Raw genomic sequence first — 23,255 nt, forward strand, 5'->3', positions numbered from 1 at the left:
ATAAAGAACAACAAAAAGGAGAGGAGAAAAAAGGAAACCAACATCACAAATGTTTCCCTGAGCTAGTGGAAAAGTGAAAAGAAAAATAAAAAGCTCCAAAGGTTTAAGGAAAAAAGAATCATCTGAAAGCCCACGTCCAAGATCCCAGGGTGAGGTCAGTGGTAATCACGTGAACACTGTTTACAGGGAACTTGGGTTTTAGTAGGTCAACATGAAGGACAAAAGTTAACAGATAAAAGGAGAAAGGAGAAAGGTTGAAAGACAACGGAATCATTTATTTATCTCATACTCTTAAAAAGACACAGCAGAAAATAAGAATGCCTACAGAGGGAGCTGGAGAGATGGTCCAGCCAGCACTTACTGGAAACTGAACCTGAGTTCAATTCCCAAAATGCTCATAGTGACCCACAACCATCAGAAATTCCAGTTTCCAGGGATTCAGCGCCCTCTTCTGGCATCTTCTGGCACTGTATGAACATGATGCACAGATATATGTACAGCAAGACACCCATATGCATAAAACAAAATAAAAATAATAAATAATTTTTAACAGAGTACCTATAGAGAAAAGTCAAATGGGAAGAAGTGGCATGGGCTGTAAATCTCTGTAGCCAATCCCAGGTCAGGAGAGTAAGTCGCAAGTAACAGTCACAGAATAACTATGTTGGTTGGACTTTACATGGACGCGTCCCTATAACGTTGACCCATATGCATCAAACCATAAACCAGTGGGCTCAGAGAAGGGGAGTGGCTAAAGGACTGTGAGAGCCAGAGGCTTGGGAAGACCTGACAAAATAGCGTCTTTTTGACCTGACAGGACTGGTCCACTTGTGAATTCAGAGCACCTGTGGTTGCCTGAACAAGATCAAGCTGGTCAACATCTAGCATGGAGAGGGTAGGTGCTCACAAGCTTCCATGCCCTACTACGGAGTCTGACATGGACTCTGGGGATGGCCAATGTTCAATAGAGGTGAAAGCTTGGTAGGTTGGCCGTGTTCTATGTATACACCCTGTGTACATGGGTAGCACAATGTGTGGGGTATTTTTTAAGAAGATTTGACATTAAGAGAGAGAGTGGAGGGGTGAAGAGAGGATCTGAGATAAGTAGGGAGTTAATATAACCAAAATGAATTGTATATGACGCTCCCAAAGAATTATAACATTATATTTAAAGTAGGCCTAAAATATCAGAAATGGAGTTTTACTCATCAACCAATTTCATGTTTTAATACTTTGATTATTACAACTTTGGGTTCAGATAGAGGACAAAGAAAGAAAATGAATGGTTGAATGGATGGGTGGATGGATGGATAGATAGATATAGGAACATAGATACATACATACATACATACATACATACATGCATGCATACATACATATGTACATACATACATACATATGTACATGATAGATAAGATAGGTGATATACTTATATCTTCACAAATATACATATACAAACATACATATACAAATGTATATACATACATACATACATACATACATCATTTGATGAGAGAGATATGTTCTGAGAAACAAATCATTAGAAAAGGCCATCTCCTGAAGCAAAAATCATGTAGCCTTCATGGGTCTACACTAGATTCTCTGTGTGTATGTTATGGTTGTGTAGCTTGGTGTTTTAGTGGGACTCCTAATAGTGGGAGTGGGGGGGAGGGTGTCTTCAGCTCTTTTGCCTGCTCTTGAGACCCTTTTCTTCCTACTGGGTTGCACTGTGCAGCCTTGACAGGAGGGTTTCTACCTAGTCCTATTGCAATTTATCATGCCTTGTTCGGTTGATATCCTGGTTGGCCTGCTCTTTTCTGAAGGGAAATGTAGGAGGAATGAATCCAGGGGAGAAGAGAGGTTGGAGGGGAGGGGACTGGGAGGAGTGGAGGGAGGGGAACTGTGGTCCAGATATAATGTATGAGAGAAGAATAAATTAGAAAAAAAGAGAAAAAGCCATCACTGTACGAACATCACACACTTCTTACACAAACCAAGGATGTCATGATACCTTAGCCCACATAATCTTAAGGGTCCACTGCCATGTATTAGATCCATCTTTGACTAAAACATCCTCGTGTAGCATGTGGCTGTACATATGTACATACACAAATATAAACACACATACAGCTCTTGGTTTAGAGCTGTAGACTAAAGTGAAAGAACCAAAGCGTGGGAAAGGCTGATGAAGTTGCAAGCCATCAGTCCCTGTTGTAGGAAATGGAGGCCTAGAAAGAGATGCCACCAGAGCATAATCAGAGTCCAGATGAGATCTCCTTGTTGTTGCCTGTGGAGGCAAGGTGGCCCCCCAGGAATGTTCACCCTGCTCAGCTCTGGGCCAGAAAGCTTGTCCTTGTGCCCCCTGAGGAGGGAGTGACATAGCAGGGCTAGCTCTGCATCTGACTGACCAGAAGCCAATTTCCTTTCAGTGTCACCTTGGTAAGCTGCTTCTCCCCAGACCCCTTTTGCAGAAACACCCATCGCCTTCCTGCTGACTTCTCTCTCATTCTGTGAAGAAGACCTGGCCTCAGGAAAGGATTGTTTGGTCTTCTCTGTATGTGAAGGTATGTCACTCTTTTGTTATCTGCTCCATTAACTATTTCTTCCTGTCCTGGAGGATTAAAAGAAGGTCTTATAGTAGCATTTCTGCCCACTGGCACCAGCATCCCAGCCTGAAGGGAAGGAAGCATATCCACAGCCTCTTTGTCAGCTGGGACAGACATGGCTGGTCCTAAGGGGTGAGGTAAGGGTTGGCTTCATTCTTCACCGTGTTATCTCCTTCAGCTGCCCTCTTCTTTGACCTGGAGTCCTCTTGTCCTCCTGCCTATAAAGTTGATAAAGGAGCATAACAGATAAGATTATGAGGTTATGAATCTGCTATTTTTTTTAACATGCTTAGCAAAATTTCTAATTCTAGATAAAGTCTGTCCCTTCAAAGCCTTCACCTTGGGGGACATGACATTTCTTTCAACAATGATCCTATTCATTTCGGAATCCCTGTTTTAGGAATATTCATAATTACCAATTATGAAATGCCCACAGATCAAAAACTGTACCAGGTACTTTATCCAACAAAGCAATCCTTAACAAACCTCATCAGAGGCCATAAAGAACCTTTTAGACATCATACTTAAATTTCAATAACTTTAGGCTACTTCCAGAAATCAAACTTACCCTTGAAATGCAAAGAGTGTCACCACCACCACCATCTCCCTTCTTAGAGAACGGATGTCAGGAAAGGATGTCCTATGCACAGTTGGGTTTCCCAAAAGAGAATTTAGAAATGCTTTGTTCCATGGTAACTTCTTTGTAAAAAGTCCATGATCTCCCAAGATGTTTTTGTTTTTTTCTTGTTTCTTACTTACAAAAAAAAAAGTGTGTGTGTGTGTGTGTGTGTGTGTGTGTGTGTGTGTGTGTGTGTGTGAAGGGGTACACAACACAGCCTGCATATTGAGGTCAAAGAACTTACAGGAATCCATCTCCTGCTTACACAGTGGAAGAGCTTGAACACCTGTCTTCGGGCTTGCCAGCAAGTATCTTTTCTCGCTAAGGCATTTTGCCTTGCACCTCCTCCACCTCTAAAAAGATTTCTTGATGTGCAAACTCACATGTTGTGTGCTGGAAGGGGAGGGCTATGTCCGTGTGTGCATGTATGCATCTATATGTGTTCTATCATCCCAAGTAAGTCAGAGACACAAGCTACACCCTCAGATTTCCCTAAATGGCTGTGAGAAGGAAGAAGGCAAGAAAAATGTGTTACCAACTTTCCTTCCTGTTCAGTGGGAGGCCTTGCTATGTCTCTGTGGACTCCTGTCTGGTTCTACACATTCCTTCTCACTCCACTGGCTGAATTTCTGTTAGCTTGGCACAGCTGTGGTACAGGAACTAGCTTTAAGATGAAGTGTTCGTCTTACCCAAGAGGCCCCTTTCTACCCTAGGTGCTTATGTGAGACCTATCCTTAGCGGGTCATGGGAGAACTTTAGGGTCAGCACACTCTCTGCCCCCATCAGCTTATCTTACACTTAAATATGAACAAATGAGGTTTTCTTGACCTTAAGTATTTCAAGAATCCATTGTCAAGCTCCCTTCTAAGCTGACCCACGCCCCTCAGTGCCTCTAGTATAGCAACTCCAGGCTTGCAGGGTCAGTGAGGTTGCTCAGCTTGGAAAGATGCCTACAGCCAAGGCTGATGATCCAGATTAAATTCCAGGGACACACAAAGTTGAAGGAGAGAGCTACCTACTGCAAATGTCTGCTCAATCTCCACTTCCTTGCTGTGACACACCCACATACACACACACACATACACACACACACACACACACACACACACACATACACGTACACATGTACAGTGTGGTGGTTTGAATGTTCCCCACAGGCTCGACACGTGAACACTTTAGTCCCCAGTTGGTGGCGCTATGGGCCTTGAGAACGCTATGGGCCTTGAGAATTAAAAGTCTCACCCCATTCACTCTCTGCTTCATGGCTATGATTGAGGCTATGAGCCCTCAGCTTCTTATTGCTGCTGTCACACTTGCCGACTGTTGCCAGGCCTTCCCAACATGGTAGATTCTCCCTCTGGAACCATAAGCCAAAATAAATTTTCCTTCATTAAGTTGTTATGGTAATAGTATTTTATCTTAACAACAACAACAAAAGCAATATACACAAAATTTTAAAAATATAAATATAAAAAAAATGTAAAAATAATTCTGGAGTTGCCACTGGTCATGTGAACCCTTCTAGTACTCTCCTGGAAGCCCCTTCTTTTCTCTCTTCAAACTTGCAGCACCCCCTTGATTCCCTTCTCAGCCCATGATCTTTTGCTTACATGAGAAAAGAGAAGTTACTGTGCCCTACTCCCACCCCTCACCTCCCCCAACCCCCACATTCTGCAACTCCTGATACAATGACTCACCAGCAGCAGCCAATGAGCAGAAGACTTACACCTTCCAGGAAAACATACTGCCCTTCACTCACATTGCAGGCCACGCCCTCTCTGTTGTATCTGCTGATCTGATTGGTCAATCCTCCTGATCCTGCTGACTACATTGCCCCAGGGGTTATCATTTGACTTCTCTAGAAACACTCAGTCTCAAAGCCACTTCGCTCTGTCTTGTGGCTTTTAAATACTCAGATGCTATGTCTAATCCAGACTCTTCTGAGTTCCAGATAACAACTCATACTTGTTACTGCTCAACCACCCTAGACACGTGGAGAAACCACATCTTAAGTAGGATTCTTGAATCTTCCCACCAGGTCAATTTTTCCTCAGCCTTCCCCATGTCAATCAGTGATGCTCCATCCTTCCATGCCAAAAGCCACTCTCCCAAGCATCAGGGGTCAGATCTCAGCACCCACCATCTCCGCTACAGTCACCCAGACATTCACCACCGCCATGTTGTCTGGTTTGCTGCAGGAGCTCCTCTATGCTTCCACACTTTGCTCTCAATGCCTATCTTCAGCATAGCAGAACGAGATGCTTAAAATTAAGTCCAATCCACAGCCTCTGGGTGACCCAGTTAGGGAGAAGCATTGCTATAAGAAGGACAGACTGGATCTGGTATATGGTAACGCACTCAATACCAGTACTAGGATGCAAGGATGCAGAGGCAGGCTAGTTTCTGTGAGTTCCAGGCCAGCCATACCCTGTCTCAAAAAAAAAAAAAAAGAAAGAAAGAAATGGAAAAAAGAATGCACCAAAGAAATAAAAGGAAGAGCCTCCTCCGCAATCCACAAAGTTGATCTAAAAGAGTAGAAGGGCCAAGGAAAAGATGGACCACACAACAACAACAACAAAAAGTCAAGCTGAGTACTGCTCCAGTTGTGCAGTTCCCTGGCAGGGAAGGAAAAACCACATGACCTCTCCAGAAGTACACCAGACAGCCTGAGGAAGAAACTGAGTGGCGGTCCAACCCCAGAGACAAGCCCACACAAACCTCACACACTTGCAGGTTGCAATGCGGTGGTGCTTCCTCTAGCGTATGGCTCGGCAGCAGCATGGAATCCCACTGTGTCCTTCGGTATGACTAGCAGTCCAGTGGAGGGGTCCTAATCTATGAAACTGAGAAATACTATCCTGAGAGACCAAATAAACAACCACAAACCTATCCTACCACAGAGACAGCCCTGAGAGGCAGTTGTGAAGAGCAGGAAGGCTAGCGCAGGCCAGCCGACTGAGGCTAACGTTAGAACTCGGTAGCCTTGAGCCTGAAGCCAGGGAGGGACTCGCCCATCTGCCATTCATTGATGCAGCGCTCTGAGCTCTGAAGTGCCTTCCCAAGGAGATGAATCCTTAGGACGTCTTGAAAACCCAAAGGCACACCCTTCACCTCTACAGATCACAGTACTGTGGTTACTTCCACATGGGAAACAGCCTCTAAGATATTAGCCAATCTCCCAGGGGCAATGAGTTTATGACTATCCAGAGTATGAGAGACCCAGCTCAGCTCACAGACCAAAGCTAAGTGGGGCGGGCAGAGTCCCCTATTAGACACACACACACATACACAAAAAGTAATGGTATCTATCCAACAGTTCTGGTAAGCATCAAACTTGTCCAAGAAAAGTTCAACACCAGCAGAAACCACCAGAGAGGCGAGACTCTTGAATTCAACTGCCCCTCCACAGCCCTATGCATGCAGCTGTCTGTCTCTAAGTTACAAAGGAGCACTCCAACAGTTGGGGGGGGATTTTCCTTTTTAATTCCATATCCTCTCCCTCTCTTGCCACATTGTGTGTCCTCTCCTTGCTCCCCCCCAACTCCCCCCACCCACACCCACCCCCCGCCCTGCGCCGCCGCAGCAACTGTGAAATCCAGAAGAACACGGAACAATACATGTCAGTGTCTGAAAGTAAGAACTCCCAGCCACGGCTGCTGCATCCAGCACAGATGTCTTCGAAAACTCATGGATAAAGAAGGGCATTGCGAGACAAGCACAGACTGAGGCAGTTCACAGACACCGAGGCAGTACCACAGAGAATGCTTTAAAAAAAAATACTATACACAAAGAAGGAAAACAGTCTCAGCCTCAAGAGCACAAGAAAGAATAGCTTTCATGAGGGAATGGACAAACGAAGAAGAGCTAGGAAGGAATGCATTATGGCAAACCTAACGCTAATGGAGAGGAAAGGAATGAATATTAGGGGCCTGGAGAGATGGCTCAGAGGTTAAGAGCACTGCCTACTCTTCCAAAGGTCCTGAGTTCAATCCTCAACAACCACATGGTGGCTCACAACCATCTATAATGAGGTCTGGTGCCCTCTTCTGGTGTTGCAGGTGTACATGCAAGCAAGACACTGTATACATAATACTTTTTTTTTTTAAATCTTTTTACAAAATGAATGAACAGTAATCCAACCAGCCAGAAAAACAACCCACAAAAATCATAAGGATTGGTACCCATCTTGAGAAAACCAAAGCCAGAAGCCCATAGAATGTACCCAAAAGATGCAAATTAAGTAAAACAAAACAAAACAAAAAGGACATCTACAGCAACTAGATAACAAGGCCAGCGTAGACAAGCGGCCTCCACACTAGCCTTGCCTGTTCACGCCTATTGTTTTTCTTCCCTCACTTGGGGGCCCTGAGCTCACATACAGCCAGGCTTCCTCTTGTCACCGAAGAAAACCACTGTGATGAACTGAAGTCGACTGATCTTCATGTCAGAGGATCCAGGTGACAACCACATCACTTGTCACCAACGTAATGAGTGATGTTGAGCAAATCCCTTGGTCTTCGGCTTCCTTTCTGCAAGAGTTCAGACTGTGTTCAGAATGTCTCCCTTCAGAGCTCAGTGCTTCTGGGACAGTGGCGATTTCGTGAACGTGCTCTAAGAGGACCATCTTCACTTCAAACAGACCTGGGGAAGGGCCCAATAAAGTCACAGGAGTGAGTCTCCAAGGATGAAATTCAAATTGACTGGCACATGAGGGACTTTTTTTTTTTTTTAATAGTGACTGGAAGGGACACTCCCAACACAGAGTTGGCAATCTGACTCTACACGAAACCTGTTTCACCGTAGATTCTAGGCCTACCTATGAGCCTCAGACCCCTACCTCCTCAGCAGAGCCATGCCTGTGCCCCGCCCTCTCCCCCCCCATCACCTTCCCACTATCAAAAATCAAGAAGCCAAGCCAAACGCAGCACTTTTGATCGTCAAACAGAAAACTATAGGTATTTTATTCACTTGAGTGTCTGTACACACACACACACACACAGAGAGAGAGAGAGAGAGAGAGAGAGAGAGAGGAAGAGGAGGAGGAGGCGGGTGGCCGATATTGAGGGCAAGAAAAGGCCAGGAGAAAATCAGCTTTGACAACCTAATAAATGTCAATTTCTGAGGGGGGCTGAGTGGAAGATGGATCCTTAGAACTTTAATTGGAGACATGGTGTTCTCCCTTTGCCAACAGCCCCTCCTGCTAACAGATCCCTCTACAGATAGTAAGTCCCTTGCCTACCTCTAATTGATGGTAGGCCTCTGCCTGCCAGGATTTGTTTCTGCGCTGTCAAGATGCCAGTGGGATGAGCCGATGCCCCTCAGAGAGAAGCAGGAAAGCAGCAGGATAGGGACCCTCAAAAGCAAGAAGCCCAAGGGGCTGAGCAACCACACAAACAGTGTTCTCAGAAGAGGCATGGTCCCTCCTGACTGGAGAAATTTACTTCTGACAAGGCAGCAACTCATGTGGTTTCTTAATGGCTCCTAATCAGGGCAAGATAAGGCGTGGGGGGGGGGCAGGGGGGCATCTTAAAGAGGCATCTCCTTTTATTTACTGCTGGTTTGGACCCCAGAACCTCCTGGGTGCTAGTCACATGCTCTACCTCTGAGCCCCACCTCTGGTCCAGAGTCACTCTTTTGATGACCCCTGATATGGTTTCAAATTTTTGCCTGTGGCAAACATCACTACAACAAAGAGCCATAAGCAGATCCTTGGCACTTATGCAAATATATTTATAAGATACATTCCCAAAAATGGACTTGCTGGGTCAAAAGAGCATTTAAAACATTGACAGCTACTGCCAAATTACCCTCTGTAGAAGCTATAAACATTTCTCTTCCTATGAGAAAGATGAGGGTGTCTATTTCCTCACAGCGTCGCCATTATAGTGTGTTATCAACTATCTGGCCTGTGGCCAATGTGATAGGTGAGAAAATTGTTTACCACGGTGCAATTTTAATTTACATTTCTCTTATTCTAAATGAGGTGGTGGGTAGTCATCTACATTTAAGAGCCATTTGTGTTTCCTTACATTAGACACACTTTGCTAGCCATTTATTTCCTTTGATCTTCCTAATATCCCTGTGAGATACACGAGGCAAATATTCATAATATCTATAGTTGAAAGTGATAAAGCTAAAGCTCAAAGCATTTAAGATTCTGACTCAAAGTCACAGGTTGATGATGCAGACCCAAGACACCTCGAAGGGTTCCCTTCCCCTGAGCCAGTAATTGTTTTGTTTTGTTGTTGTTTTGTTTTTTGCTTTTTGTTTTTTTATCTTCTCTTCTCAATTAAGGTGTAGAAATTTTTACCTACTTTTGGATATACACACACACACACACAGGATGATATGTTAGAAAAGCAAGCTGGGGACCAGGTTGGAACCCAGATTCCAGTGCTGTGAGTCACTGGTTGTGTGCCTCTGAGCATGTCCCCTGATGCTCTAGGCAGGCCTTCTTTCTATATCTGTAAAACCAAGATTGGAAGTAAATCATCAAAAGCTCCTTTTAGGAAATGTTTATAGTGGGCAGAACTCCATGAATTTTTTATTATTATTTCACCTTGCGTAGAGGAAGTAAACATCCTAAGATGAGAACTTTCAAATCAGGGCCGTTTACGTGAACCTAGTTTAATCAAAGGTGAGGAGTGGACAGGCAGGAGGGTGAGGGGAACGGGACTTCGGGGAGACCTGGGAAGGAAGGAGGTGCTGTTAAGGTGATAACGCTGGAGTCCGATGTAGAGTTTGCAGTGTTTCAAGCTGATTGATGTTCAGCTGAGGGCTTAAAGTTGACCATGGGGGCGAGCCAGGCCACAATGGAAATATTTACATCACGGCACTGAGCAACGCTGCAAATGGTAGCATTTCGTCTCACTTGCCCAGAGTTGCTCTTTCACCATATTCATCTCTGCCCAAAGGGAAGCAAAAACTAATAAGCAACAGGGGCAGTGAGGCATTGACAAGCAGTGTGTAGGGTGGGAGAACTGAGAAGAGTTCACAAATGGCATTGCCGTGCTTAGACAGGAACTACTGACCACAGCCTTACTCAGCCAGGGCATCAAATGACTCCATGTTACCTCTACGGGAAAGAACGTGGACCCTAGAGCAAGCTGCAGGGTTCCTATGCCTGCTCCCCAAAGACTAGCTGTGTGACCTTGAATAAAGGTAAGGCTGCACCTCAGGTGCTCCCATGACAGACGGAGAAGTAATAACCACTGTAGCGCTCTCGGTGGGGAGTGAAGATGAATAAGTTAGTACTGCTAGCATGTTAGAGCCGAGCCATATGGAAGCTACAGCTATACTGAGCTGAGAATAGGTTGGGAAGGCACAAGGTTTCTGGTCCACCTGTAACCATGGGATCTTGGGTAATTATCTTCTCCCCTCTCTGCCTGATTCTATACCTATAAGCAAGGGGGTTAGATCCAACCAGCCTCCTCCTTCTCTATCCATCACATGGGCTCTGCTCACAATGAGCTCCACTCTAATTAAAATGTCCTCCCCCCCCCCTCATCAGCTAGCTCTGCCTTTCCCACAGTAGACCGCAATGTCCTCTTCCCCTTCTTTCTCCACAGGGGCCTCCCCTGTGGCTTGGCGCCCTTCCTTTTCCCACCACACTCAAAGAACATTCTAGAATAACAAAGCATGGGTCTCTAAGCCTGCGGTGCTATTTTTTTCTTCTTCTTCTTCCTCTAGTTTAGGGGTGCTTCTGTGACACCATCCCTAGAAATCTGTGATGCTCGAGTAGTTGGGCTTCCTTCCACTGGGCCTCAAGTACCCCAGAGCTACACCCTCCATCAGCCCCAGTAATATCACATCACACCCTGGGGAGCTGTCAACCTCCCCCACTAGCGTCTTCAGGCAGCTCTGTGTGGTTTTCTTCCGTGTCCCTTCACCTAGTTAGAGAAGGTCCTCCTCCATAGCAGAGTGGAGTAAGGAGGGGAGGGAGTCGGAGCACGGTGTGAAACAAGCCCTTATCTACCCCGCCTGTCTTCACACTGTAACCCTTTTCAGCCTGGTGCTTCTCCCAAAACTGCACATGTTAATGTGGAAAAAGAAAGCGAGATCACCCAGATTCAGACCTGGAAAGAACAGTCCAGCCTGTGGAGCTGCCTGTATGCTGTGCATTGCACTTGAACTAAGGCCGGGTGGGCCTTTAGTAATGCAATTGTCTTTGAGTCATTTCCGCCTCACCCATACTCCTATAAGTAATCCCAATAAAACCCATCAGCTCACCAAGTTTGACTTTGGTGCTACCCATACTTTGGTCTACTGTGGGCTCCCTAATCTGGGGTGAGTAGACACATGTGTTGTGTCTCTCTAGGAAAAGTTTTGTCCCACAAGAGGGAACAAAGCATGTGAGGTGAGATGGCACCTCACCCACTAGTGTGAGAAGTAATCTGAATTATTACAATGATTGGGTTGAGAACCAAGTGCATTGGCAGAGCATGCACCCATGGATGTATCTGGGATGGTGTTTGCGGAGATGATCGGATATTTCCTGAGACAATCAGGTCACCAGGGTTCTGACCTAATGAATGGATTCATCAGTCACTTGACAGGTTCATAAGATGCAGCATTGTTGGAAATAGTGAAGAGGAAGGGATGGGGTCTAGTTGAAGAAGGTAAGTCACTGGGCTGTGTCCTTCAGACCATATCTTGCCCTGACCCCTTCTTGTATTCCCTGCCTCTGTTTCCTGTCCACCATGAGGTAAAGAGCCTGTGCTGCCGTAGTGTTTTATCTCTCCACAGGGCCAAAAACACAGAGCCAAGTGGCTGTGGACTGAACCCCTCTGAACGTGTGAACAAAACAGATCTTTCTTCCTTTCACTTGTATTTATTTTGGTTACAGCCAATGAAAGTAACTAACACATCCAAGAACTAGCTGGTCTGGAGCTTTCCAGCTACTGTCACTCTACCTGCCTGGAAACACCCCTCGATGGCTTCTCTTCTGCAGGGGTCTTGTCTCTGGTTCTTGGAACACTGGGTGGAGAAACAGGGTACATGGAGGAGGCAGGTTTCAGGGTGCATGCACCTCTAAGATGGAGTAAGATCTCCTTCGGGGCTGTGTCCCAGGTGTCTGCTGGCCATGTCCTCATCCTGGCACTTGCCATCACAAGCTGGTCCTTCCCCCACAGTCAAGCCCCGCCAGAAACCTCCTCCACCATACCCTCCCTGTCTTCCCTGCTGCGTTTTTCCCCATGCTTCCTGCCATCAGACTCACCTTCACCTCTAGTTACACTTTGTTTCTTGCCCACCCACCTTCTGTGATCTCCACAGGAGCAGGGCGGTTTGGGGTTTTTTTGTTTTGTTTTGGTTTGTTTTTGGTTTGTTTGTTTGTTTGTTTGTCCATTCTCCAGTCCAGCAAAACCGAGACTACCACAGCTATTAGTGTTTGATCAATAGTTGTTGAATGAATTTTTAAAAAACAAGCAAAAAAAAGGCTCCTGCCCTCAACTCTAATATGCACACACATGTAAACTATTAAGATCAGATTTCTGCGTGCCACCTAATTCCTATTAAAATGATCATACTTGGGGTATTGGCTGATAATGGACTCCAGGCATGACCAATTTATGGGGGACATTAGCCTTTTATAAGGTAGGTTTTAAGAATGATTTTTTTCATCTTTTATGAGCCCATGGGGGGAAGCCATCATGGATTAATTATATGATAGAGGTCACACACACACTAAGTGCCTTGAAGACGGTCTGCACGTAGGAGTCAAGGCCCCAAATCACACGACAGCCAGCCTCAGTCCCTTGCTGGAAGCACTTAGCTCTTCGGCTTCTAGGAGAGACTCCTCTCAGTCCTAGCCCCTGATGTTCCCAGCAAGCTCCCCTTCCCCAAACTGGCCCCTCCATAGGAGACCCATTCTGCCTTTGTTCAAAAGCTGCTGTGTTTATGTGGAACCTGTAGTTGGCTCTCTCTGGAGCAAGGCTCCCTGTAGTTGGCTCTCTCCATAGCAGGGCTCCCAGCCAGACTGGAAGCTGCTTCCCAAGTTCCTGCTACTTTAGGCCAGGAACCTCACATGCCAGAAGAACGAGCACACTGGCCCCAAGCAGTAGACCCAACAGCAAAGGGCCACAGTGATGACAGGTGAAATGAGAGACCTTAGCAGGAGTGTCGGACCTTTAACACCGTGACATGATACTGTCACCTACAAAGTTCATTCTGTAGAATGGCCCAGTCAAGCTACAACAGCAGCAAAAAGATAGAAAAAGAAATCTCCCAGTGTTTTGAGTAAGTTTCTGGCTTGGTGTGTTGGCCTGCATTCATAGCTACACTCTGACATATCTGACCTATCTACCAGTAAATGCAGCAGAAGAGGGCCCTGGAGGAACTGCCCCCCACCCCTCACAACCATCAGCTCTGGTCTTGGCCATGGATCCAGACAGGTGCACCCCTGAAAAATGGGGACAGGGGCTACAGATGATCCCTCCTTATGAGAAGTTCTCCTCAGTTTGGTGGTGGATATGGGACCCTAAACTGATGGGCAAATGCTGCCTCACCTTGGGGACAGTGTAAAGGGGATAGAATCTAGATCCACACTCATCCCCTGGAGGAGGAGCTAGCGGGGTAACAGAGGCCAAAGGGTAGTCATGGATGCCAGCAATGGCATGCCTATAGACATGCAGAAGGTGTCTGTTTGCAGACACTACAGTGTGAGCGCCCACTCAACATCCTGCCCAGTGTGAGCAAAACACCCCTTAAGCTACCAGAATACTGGATTGTAGCTATCCATACCCCTAGGTCTGGAACTGAATCTCATTTCTTCTGGGCTCTGTAGGAAGGGTTTCTGAGCTTTCCCAGAGTCAGGAAAAGGGCAACAAACAGCACTATTCTGTATGGGCCAGGTAGTAGAGTGCAGATGCTCACTAGTTAGCCCCTAAGTGCAGCCCCACCGCACAGATGGTCTCCATTGATCTGCCAGAGATTATGCCAACTGGTCTGTTCTCCAATCAATTCTTCTTCTAGCTCTCATCCCTCCTCCTCCTCAGACTGTCATCCATCTCTCCACCTGGACCAGCAGGAAGAGGCAAGCTCTAAAAGGAGTCGGAGCCTAGCTCTTGGGCACCTGTCAGCTGCCAGGGCTGACAAAGCCTCCCTCTGTCCTAGGGTTTTGTCATGACATGGCTGTTTCCGCAGCTTCTGGCTGAGCCCCAGAGAGACCCAGTGGAGCTAACAACAGGTGAATTGTCCAGGTACAGTGGTGCCCGCCTATCACCCCAGACAGAAGGATTGTACATTAGAGGCCAGCTTGGAAGAAGAAACAAAACAAAACAGGTGAACATGAGTTGTTTATGCTTCTGTCGGTCCATCCTGTGATGACTCATGGGGACTCAGACAACCCTGTGATCCGAGAACATTGGCATCTGATTCTCATTGGGTGCTTTTGGGAACAAGGACGACTTGATATTGAATAAAGAGACACAATTTGCACTCGCCTTATTTAACCCACGGGTTGATGGATGCTACTACTCATGGCTGAGATATAAAAACACTAAGGCTGATCTGGGCATGGTGGCACATGCTTTTTATCCCAGCACTGAGGAGGCAGAGGCAGAAGGATCTCTATGAGTTCAAAACCAGCCTGGTCTACAAAGTGAGTCCAGGAGAGCCAGGGCTGTTACACAGAGAAACCCTGTCTTTGGGGGGGGGGGTTGTACAGGGGGGAAGATCACTAAGGCTGGAGCCTCTCCTCCCAGCCTACCCCCAACCACTAGGGATTTTGTCACTTAGTACAGACCCAGAGTCTTCCTAGTTCTTTCCAGCCACTCCTTTCAGCCATTTTTTTCTAGCACATATCCACTCCTTTGTGAATCCTGCCAGCTCATACAAACAGTCTATCAAGGATGACCCCCCCCCAACCACCACACCTGCCTAGGACCCAGAGTGTACAACAAGCAACCAAAGAATGGAACACCCAGCCAATAAATATGAGACCAGATATCTACACCAAGAAATACTCCAAAATTAAAATTAAATTTAAAAAAAGAAATATTTCAAATGTCATAACTCTAGATGCCTAGATTTCTGCACAAAAACAAAACGAAAACAAAAGCACAACATGAACAGCCAAGACAAAACGTCTTCTCCAGAAGCCAAGAACGACATTGCAATAGGTCTTTTAAAAAGGCAATTTAGCTCAAGCACAAGACACAGACTTCAAAATAGCAGTTAGGATTATGTTAATGACCTTAAAAAGGGTAGGAGTAAATGCCTTAATGAGACCATGACCAAAAAAAAAAAAAAAATAGCTAAATGAAATAATGAAAACAATTCAAGACATAAATATAGAATTTAACAATGATATGTAATCACTAACTTAACTAAAACTGGAAATGAAGTTCTAGTTCAAGATGTCAAACAAATCCTCAGAGGTAAGCCTTGCCAACAGATTAAAAGACACAGAAAAGAGAATGTCAAGTCTTGAAGACACAGTAGAAGAAATGAATATACCTCAGTCAAAGGAAAGGTTAAATCTTAAAAAAAAAAAAAAATCCAGGCAAAAGTATCCAGGAAATCTATGGACACTATGAATACACCAAACCTACAAGTGATAAAAATAGAGAAAAGAGGAGAAACCCAGGCCAAAAGCACAGAAAATATTTTTAACGAAATCATAGAAAAAAATTTCCCCAATCTAAAAAAAGAGATGCCTATCATGGTATGAGAGGCATACAGAGCACCAAACAAACTGGACCAGAAAAGAACTCCACATGACTTAGCCGGACAAGACACTGGTAGCACAGGCACTAAGACCAGCAATGAACAAATGGGACCTCATAAAACTGAAAAGCTTGTACAGCAGAGGCCACCATCATTCAAGAAAAGGAGGTTAGCATCTAAAATACATAAAGAACTAAAAGAAAACAACTAAGCAATCCTTCTCAAACTTTGGCACCAGCCAAGGACAATACATGCAGTAAACTTTGAACCACTACCCAGATCTAGGCAATGGACAGGACATTCTTCACAGTTGAGTGGAGAGCGGGGACTGACTTTCACATGAACTCTGGTGCCTCATATTTGACCATGTCCCCTTGATGGGGAGGCCTGGTGGCACTCAGAGGAAGGACAGCAGGCTACCAAGAAGAGACTTGATACCCTATGAGTGTATACAGGGGGAGGAGGTCCCCCTCAGGAACAGTCATAGGGGAGGGGAGTAAGGGGAAAATGGGAGAGAGGGAGGAATGGGAGGATACAAGGGAGGGGATAACCATTGAGATATAATATGAATAAAGTAATAAAAGATTTTTTAAAAACCTCAGATTGCTTAATCTTTCTAAGATCTATACTTCTATCAATAAAATGTAGATTGTAATAAAATCTGATTAAATTAGGGGGAAAAACTAAACAAAAGCTAAAACAAACAAACAAACAAACAACCCAATTTAGGATCACCTAGGGGATGGGAACGTTGGACCCTAGAGTCTACTTGGGTGGGGGGTCGTCTCGAGAGACTACTTGAGGACCACAATGCTGATGTAAAAGCACAAGGTTTATTGCTGACATGGGTCAGGGTATCTCAGCACTCACTGCACATGGGTGTGCCTTTGGAAATTTTCCAGGAAGAACTTGAAGGGAAAGAGCCATGCCGACTGTGGGGCATCATCCCACAGCTTGGAAAACTTAAAAGAGCAACACCAGGAAAAAGCGCAGTATCTGCCCTCTATCCCCAGGCCCATCGTGATGTGTGCTGTTCTTTGCCCCACTCCACCACCACAATGGTGCTTCTGAAACCACGGGCTGAAATAGGTTCTTCCCCCTGTAGGTTGTTGGCTATTTTGGTCACAGTGACATCAGGACCGCTTTCTCTCGGGTTGAGATAATACAACCTCTCCAGCCACTTGGCAGCAGCAGGAGCCATTCTATTTCTCAAAGAAAGAGCCTGGTGGTGGCGGGGGGGGGGGGGGGCATGGAGGGAGATGATGGCCTCAGTTCAATCCCCAGAACCAACGTTTATAGAAAAAAGCCAGATGTCATGGCAAGCATCTATAACACCAGGTGAGATTAGAATTGGAAACAAGAGAAGCTAAGGGCCAACGTAGCAGCAGACGCAATAGCAAAGAAGCGGAACAAACTCCTCAAAGTCGTCTTCCCATCTCTACACTCATGCTGTGGCACATGTACCTCCCTCCCCCTCCCCCACACTCACAAAGAAGAATAAATATAAGAATAGGAAGGAGGAAGAGAAAGAGAAAGAAGAAAAGGCCTCTGAGCAGCGTCCCCATCAGCTGTTGTTCTCCAACCTCCGGACAACCCCCCAGTCCCAGGCACCTCTAGTCCCTCTCTCTGTCTTTGACGCAAGCCCATTCATCATGAGTCCACATATCCTTCTCAGCTGTATCCATCCCAACTCACCCCCCACCTTCTGCCTTCTCTGCACCAAGCTTGAACCACTTTTCTGGGCTTGTGGAGAGCTGCGAGGTGCCACGCCTTAACAAGGCGCAGGTTACCGCCATCCCAACTGTGAGCGCTCTCTAAGATAAACAAGTCCTTATATGGCAAAAGGCTGTGCAAGGGTAACTGGTGATCTGATGACGAGCAGTCCTGCTCTGGCACGGACCTATGAGGAGGTGACACCTGGCATGAGCTGATTGGCCCTTGAGTTGTACTTAAGCTTGGCCCTTCCCTTCTTCGGGGCCATTCCCACTGAGCTTAATCCTGAGTAAAGATCTCGAGAAGAAGTCTGGTTGTTGGTGTCTTATTTCCGCTGGACGGTGCAGCGCCGACATGGGCTCAGTGATCAAGCCAGTGGGAAACGGGGGTGGGGGGGTGGGGGGGCAGGGAGGAGGGCAGGGGATGGGGGGAGGAGGCGCGGGGCTGGCTGTTGCACCCTGTTTCAAATTGTCTGCAAAGTCAGTCACGGTGGCGCACGCCTTTAATCCCAGCGCTCAGGAGGCAGAGGCAGGCAGATTGATGTGAATTCGAGGCCAGCCTGGTCTAAAAACTGAGTCTAGGACAGCCAGGGCTACACAGAGAAACCCTGTCTCAAAAATAAGAATAAAAATGAACCAACCAACAAATCAAATCAAATCAAATTCCCTGCAAAGCAGAGCTCCTCTAGGACTACAGCACAGAGGAACAAGTAGGTACTTGCTGCCAGAAGAAACAGAAAAGGACTGCGTCCCCCCATCCACACAGCTTGCCCTTGGTTCAGATCAGTGAGGTGGCCAACAGGAAAAAAAACAGCCTGAGTCTCGGCTGCCCTCAGTTATTGTGAGCCTCACACACACCCTTGGGCATTTGCTTAGGGACTTGTAGGGTGATGTTGTGGAGGGAAGAAATCCTTGCTCAGAGAGACCTGTCCTTTTAGGGAGATAGAATAGGGGAACAGGAGTCTCCTTCCTTGTGGTACCCTTCCTGTCCACATACAAAGTCATAAATGAACTGCCTGAGGATGTCCAAGGCCTCCAATTCAGACACTCTGTCCTCCACACCCAGCACAGTTTTCATAAGACAGAAGCGTGTCTGAAAGAGATGGAAAAGTTGGCCTGGCCTCTGTCTCCTTAGGTGGGAAATGAGGCTGGAGTCCAGAGGATTCCTAAAGCCCCTTCAGGCTCAGGTATCCTATCTCTTGCACTCTGGGTTTCTTAGCCTCAGGGGACTCCAGAGAGCTCTAGCCTGTGCAGGCATGGGCTAAGGCAGAGAGCCATGTCTAGGGGCTGCTGCTGGTTTTTGTTTGTTTGTTTGTTTGTTTTTAATCAGTCAACCCCTGGTTCCAGGGGCAGGACGTTGGCCATCTTATCTTCCTTGCCTCCTGGCAGCTCTGGGGAACCTCATTTTCTCTGAGGAGTTGGACACTCCAACCATCTCACAGGAGGGCATTTTAAGAGGCTGGTAGAGGGCTGGAGAATTGTCTTCAGAGGTTAAGAGCACTGTAGGCTCTCCCAGAGGTTTCCAAGTTCAATTCCCAGCAACCACTTGATGGCTCACAACCATCTATAATGTGATCTAAGGCCCTCCTCTGGCATGCAGGCTTTCATGTAGGCAAAGCACTGTATACATAATAATAAATAAATAAATCTTTAAAAAAAAAAAGAGGCTGGGAGAATACATGCTAGCCCTGAGTTCTACACACACACACACACACACACACACACACACACACACACACACACACAGGCATGCACACAGGCCCACTAGGCAAAGTAAACATAAGTTCCTGGCAGGCTCGGATAAGAGATGAGAAGTTTTTAGACAAACCATCCTTCAGAGCACCACAAATCATGGCACATCTTGCGATCCTAGCTACTTAGAAGGCTTAGGCAGGGAGAGGAAGATTTTGAAGGCAACCCGAGCTATACAGTTAAGCCCCAAGACCGTGATAAGAGAGAATAAAAGGAGTCAGGGAGAGAAAAGAAAAGAGAAAAGAGGGGAGAGAGGGGGACAGAAAGAAATAATAATAATAAAAAAGCTATATTGTCTTAAGTGGTTTGGGGGTGCCTTATTTTATCTTAATTTATTCATTCGTTGGTTCATTTATTTAGAAACAAGTTGTCACTATGTAGCCCAGGCTAGCCTCAAACTAACAACCCTGACTCAGCCTCCCATATGTTGGGATTGTGGGTCTGCCTGCCATATGTGGCTTCTAAGCAGTCTCTGTGCTTTATGCCCTCTCCTCCTCAACCTCCTCCTTCAACACCACCCCTCCCGGCCCAGTTTCCCTTTCTGGCTGCGGGGCCGTGATCCCAGGACCTGTACTGACCACGCCAGTTGGCACTAGCTGGGCCACCTGGTGCTTCTTCCCAGCCAGAGGCCAGCTCCCTTGCTCCAAAGTAGTCCCCGCCTTATGTGAGAGGATGCTGCTAGCATGAAAGGCCGACTTCCCTGAGGCTGCCTAGCCTCCAGCCTTGCTTCCAGCCAAGTTTTTCTAAGGCTATGCAGCGGCTTGCCTGCCTGGCTCTACCGTTCCTAGACATCAGATTCACACACACAGGAATCTCCCCCTCCCCGACCTAGCAGTGGAAAGCAAAGGCCGCTGGCAATGCTTTCCTGACCTCTCCCTGACCTCTCTTCCTCTTTTCTTTGCTCTTTAGAGCCGAGGTGTGTCTCTCTCCTAGGCAAATCCTTCTACCTTTACAAAGCCGGCTCCTCTGCGAAGACCACGGGGAAGCTGCTTGTCTGTGACCCAGTGACCCTACTAATAATATGACAATAACTTGCCTGCTGCTCTGTGGAACTGTCAGGGTACCCCATGAGATTGGGGGTGGGGGTGGCGGAGACGACACCAGAGTCACCCACATGTGCCAGGCACTGTCCTGGAAGCTATGCTTTCATTGTTCCTTTCATCTTTGTCATAAGCTTCAAAGAAGTGTAATGTTACCCCTGTCCTTTTCCACCAGCAAAAACCGGTACTGGTGCCAAAGACACAGCAGCCATTGAACCCCCGCCCACAACACCAAGCACTCTATAAAGATGGAGGTGTTGTGGATACCACTCCCCCTTTCCCCACCAACCCTGGCCACAGCTTGGAGATTGATGGACTCAGCTCTGTGCCGGGCAGTAGAGGACCAGAGCCAAGCAGTGATGTACAGCCGCCTGCCACGGGGAAGCCAGCCTAGCACCTAATCGGATCAGACACCCCTCCCAGGATTCCTCTGCCTCCGTCTCTCAGCTCACCACCTCCCCCAGCCCTACCCCGCCTGAGGTCTGCAGCTGCCCCAGTTGATTTTATAAATGGCCCTTGCAGGAGGTGGGCACCTTGGCTAATTGAATCAGCGCCCGGGAGGCAAGAGGCGGTAGGCTGGTTAGCATCAAGGCTGAAGGGCGGTGGCAGCAACAGCTTGAGTGGAGTCACTAGGGAGGAACCTGAGTGAGCCAGAGAGGCCCAAGCAATCTGGACCTTCCCAGATGCCCTAGAAGTCTGTGGTGGAACCTCCTGAGGGGCCTGACATCCCCCGCTGTAAGCAGGTTTGTGCAGATCACAGCCAACACACACACACACACACACACACACACACACACACACACACACACACACACTTTGTACACTCTGGAGAAAGTAGGAACAGAGGGAAATGAGAGAGTCAGAGAAGAGAAGAAGCAATAAGGATGATGACATAGCATATTGGCAGTCGTGGATTTGGATTCACACCTCTAAGCTGGGACCTGAATTCTTACCTGCCCTGACGCCACCCCAGTTCACGCAACAACTTCTCAGCCAGTGGCAAGCTGTATATAAAGCCTGCAAGACTAAGGCAGATGAAAAAGTCCTCCTGCCTGGTATGTCTATGCTTCCTCTTCTATGCTTGGATGTTTATAAACACAAATATCATTATGCTACCATTACACCTAGTATTTTGTCATAAGCAAGCTCTACATGTGTGTATCCTAGGTGAAACAGGCTATGCCATACATGTAGAAAATATACATGTAACAGATACAATGTGAATAATATATAATATACATCATATATTACATGCACATATCTATGCCATATACTACGTAGCAAATACTGTATATTTACACATAGACATATCTAGGCATACATACACACATACAATGTACCTTAGGTATGTAGTTAGATATCATGTAGGTATAAAAATTCAGTGGTGCACCGAAGAGCATTCATGGACTGGACCCAGGCCCCCTACATGTATGTAACTGATAAGCAGTTTGTTTTGTTTTGTTTTTTGTTTTTTCGAGACAGGGTTTCTCTGTGTAGCCTTGGCTGTCCTGGACTCACTTTGTAGACCAGGCTGGCCTCGAACTCACAGCCATCCACCTGCCTTTACCTCCCAAGTGCTGAAATTAAAGGTGTGTGCCACCATGCCTGGCCAGATGAGCAGTTTGATCTTCATGTGTGTCCCCTAGTAAGTTGAGTCAGTGCTGTCTATGACATGGACTCTGTTGCCTGCTTTTGATCATGTCGCCCTAACGGGGCTGCCTGGCCTGGCCTCAAAGGGTGAGAACGAGCTCAGTCCGGATGTGACTTACTGTGCTGGGGGGGGGGGTTGGGGGGGCGGGGCTCCTCTTTTCTGAGGACAAGGGGAGGGAGGATAGGATGAAAAGGGTGGGAGGGAGGGAAGGACCAGGAGGAGGAGAGGGAGGGGCTATGATTCACATGTAAAGTGAATATATAAATTAATTTTTTTATTTTTTTTTAATTCAGTGGTACAAGAAAACCTACAGAATCAACTATCCTGGGCTCATAGGGGCTCGCAGAGACTGAACAGGGAACATTCATGGCACTGACCTCGGTCCTCTGCACCTATGGTACAATTTGTAGCTTGGCCTTCAAGTGGGGACTCCTAACAACAGAGGCAGGGGCTGTCTCTGACTCTGTTTCCTGCCTTTGGGACCCTTTTCTCCTGCTGGGCTGCCTCAGTAGGAAAGGATGCAGATGCCTGCTGCAAATTGGTATGCCAGGACAACATGGGAGGCCTCCCCTTTTCTGAAGAGAAACCAAGGAGGAGCGGATAGGGGAGGGGACTGGGAGGAGAGGAAGGAAGAGAAACTAGTCAGGATGTAATGTAAATAATTAATACAAAAAAAAAATCAGCGGTGACGATGTGTAGTGACAAATTTCTCAGAGTATGTCCATTCATTAGGCAACCTATGATTTAATCAATTAAAAGATTAAGTCAGTTTCTAAGTGTCCTGGGTACAACTAAGCTCCTCATAGTACCCGCAGGTACGAAATAGCTTGCCTAGAGCCCAGAAAGGGTTTCTGGGCAGGATGTCCTTTGCGGATCCGTTGCCCTGCCTGGCAGAGGCTGATGATCTGTTTCCTTACAAGTCAACTTGCCCCTGGCAGCAGCTCTTCAAGGAAGCCTTGCTTCCATGTGTCTGTCTAAAAAGGGTGCTTCTCTCAAGCTACTTTTCTCACTGATCCATCTGTGGCCACTTCTGCTCGCTGCTCTCCACTGGGAGCTCCTTGAGTTGGGACTGGGGCTGTGGAACCTTCCAGAATCCCAGTTTCTGAGTGAGGGGGACATATAGTGGGAGTTGCTTTGTGGCATTTGCTAAATGAATGATGCACACATCATGGAGACACAGACGCAGCTAGAGCTGGCTAGGAGGCACTC

The 23,255-nt window shown here is 46.7% G+C and overlaps 1 long non-coding RNA gene across 1 annotated transcript; it reads right to left on the minus strand.

Moving 5' to 3' along the window:
- Positions 1-1,626: 1,626 nt before the first annotated feature.
- On the minus strand, positions 1,627-21,468 carry LOC311589409. Its single transcript, XR_014776537.1, has 3 exons — positions 21,349-21,468; positions 4,468-4,582; positions 1,627-2,824 (listed from the first exon to the last, which is right to left on the minus strand). It is a non-coding gene; the product is annotated as an uncharacterized lncRNA (long non-coding RNA).
- Between the last annotated feature and the right edge of the window lie 1,787 nt (positions 21,469-23,255).

The sequence above is a fragment of the Acomys minous genome (assembly GCF_964271855.1).
Source record: "Acomys minous genome assembly, chromosome: 18".
NCBI classification, from domain to species: Eukaryota; Metazoa; Chordata; class Mammalia; order Rodentia; family Muridae; genus Acomys; species Acomys minous.